Genomic DNA, 2,717 nt, shown 5'->3' on the forward strand with positions numbered 1-2,717 from the left:
AATTAAATAAATAAATAAAGTTGTGCCTTTCCTCTAAGGTGCATCTGACTGTACTTGCATCACTTTTCCTGAATGTTTTCAGAACTCCAGTTGGTGACAGTGGAAATATAACAATTCTAAAATGTCCTTACTTCTTTCATTCATACTTGAAAGATTAAAGCAGGTCTGCTCAACCCCCAACATAACACGTTTTACCTCTAAAGAGTTAAACTTAAAAATGTATAAATATAAGCAAACAAAGTGATTGTCACCTAGGTGAAAATGTTTTGGATTATAAATTGAGAACAACTCGTTCAGAATGACATCAATATAGAAACTTTAATCACAAGCTACTCTCTCCTAAAAATACTGAAGATGGCAGGAGAAATACACATGGGAAAACAAAAAAAAGACCATAAACTAAAATAAGAAACTGGGATAAAGCCCTCATTACCTCAATGTATACTAAACAGGATTAATGAAAGACATAGCAATACAAAATAAAGAAAATAATTATCATATTTTGTCTAATGCTATTATGATGTCACAACTCAAAAACATGGACCAGGGAAAAGTCAGAAAAACATCTCATATCTTTCCAACTGAATCTGTGTACTCAAAGACAGGCTTTATATTAGAAAATTGAACCTAGTTCCTCTTAAAATATCACCCAACATTCAAAAAAGAAAAAGAGTAAAGGAACGAGGGAGATAGCCATGTGAGCTGTGACTTCTATCCAGGAAGATGTAATCACTATGAAAAATATAGTAATGAGCAAACAAAGGGAAAATCTTTCAGCAGAACATGCTGTAGATTTTTTGTTCATGTTTGTCTTCAGTTCAAACTGCTGGATAAAAATACAGTGGGAGTCTAAGAAGCCATTAACTTTTTTTTTTCCCCAAGGACAGTACACTGGGTAATGTCCTCTGGAAAGTGGGAGTTTAAATGAAATATTAGACATCAGTCTGATCTCTGCCTCAACTGAGACCCTAAAGTACAAACCATAGGAGCAGCAGGGCAGGGTAATTCATTCCAGTAAGTCGTTAGACAAACCTAGAAGTCTGATACTAAACATGGTAAATATTGGTTAAAAAAATCAAACGTAAGACATAATGCTGGTTGAATCCAATGCATTTCAAAGGAAAGGCAAATAACGGAAGGACAGAAACATGAAGATAAACAAAAGTAAAGCAGAAATCAAAAAGATTTATTGACCGATATGTAAGAGAATTCCACAAATGTTTAGCATCAACTATAGCTTGAGAAACAATTGGTCCCTATGAAACAGGAGCATATAGCCACAAGAACAAAGTTTAGATAACAAAATAGGAAAATAAGAAAGCGCAATTTAAAATAAAATAAAATTAAGTGGAAATGGATGAGGTATGGTGGGTTTCTAATGAAACTAAATTTGTTGTATAACATTGATTCAGTGAAACAGACAACAGATTTAATTATTCAAAGGAAAATACAAAAGCATAAAGAACCTTAGATTGAAGATATTAATAAAGATAATAGATAATAAAAAAACAAAGAACCCAAAATGTGTTTTCTTGAAAAATTGCAGACAGAACAAGTTGAGCAGAAGCAATAATTTCATTAAAGATAAAATTTCTATTTGGAAGAAAGACCAATGTGTATGTAGATGGAAAGCAACTGTCACATTCTTGGCAAAATATAATTTTTCTAAATTGAGCTTATGTGGTTTTAAGAAAGTATATTGAAAACAATAATATTTCTATTTGCTAATAAAAGTTTTACTTTGAAATGTATTGAAGTTTCTTATATTGGAGTATATATGATTCCCACAGCAAAAAAAAAAAAAAAAAAAAAAAAAAAAAAAAAAAACAAAAAAACTCTAGTATTTTTTGAATATTTCAAATATTCAAACTTAAATACTCTGTGGATATAGAGGGTGGGAGGGGCCAAGATGGCTGATGAGAAGTAACTGCGGTCTGTGCCACTAACAGTGACGAATGAAAGCAGCAGGTGAATTCAGCACCTTAACCTGAAATATCCGGGTTCTCACATTGGGACTGACTAGGCAGACAACTCAACACATGGAGAACAACAAAAAGCAGGATGGGCTGACAGCCCGCCTGGGAGTGGCATGGAGCCAAAAGAACTCTCACCCTTAGCCACGGGAAGCGGTGATTGTGCGACCCTGCCGGGGAAACCACACTTCTCCCACAGATCCTTGCAGTCCATGGACCAGGAGGAGGTCCCCTTGTGAGCCCACGCTACCAGGGCCTTGGGTGTGACATGCAGAGAGCTGTGGAGCAGCCACTTAGGCATACACAGAGACTCAGGAGTTTTACACACTCCGGCCCCAGGATCCCCAGCAGGGTCAGAGGTCTGTCTGTACATTTCCCTAGGAAGGTGACTGAATCCAGAGAGTCAAGCAGCATTGTTCTGTGGGCCCCATTTCCATAGCAGGAACTCCAGCCAGCCAACAGCAACGGACTGAGTCTGCCTGAGATGGGAGGGCATTTCCTGGGGGATGGGGTAGTCGCCACTTTTGTGGTTTCCTCAACTCAGCATTCCTGGCCTGCTGGCTCTGGAGGGTCCAGGTGGTTCAGATGAGTCAGATGAAGTGGGGTGCTCCCCAGTGCAGCACACCTGCTTTGCCAGATTATGGCCAGAATTTTTTTTTTTTTTTTTTTGGAGACATAGGCTCACTCTGTCCCCAGGTGGAGTGCAGTGGCACAATCTTGGCTCACTGCTACCTCCACCTCCCC

Source organism: Mandrillus leucophaeus, unplaced genomic scaffold, assembly GCF_000951045.1.
Source record: "Mandrillus leucophaeus isolate KB7577 unplaced genomic scaffold, Mleu.le_1.0 Scaffold883, whole genome shotgun sequence".
Taxonomy (NCBI): domain Eukaryota; kingdom Metazoa; phylum Chordata; class Mammalia; order Primates; family Cercopithecidae; genus Mandrillus; species Mandrillus leucophaeus.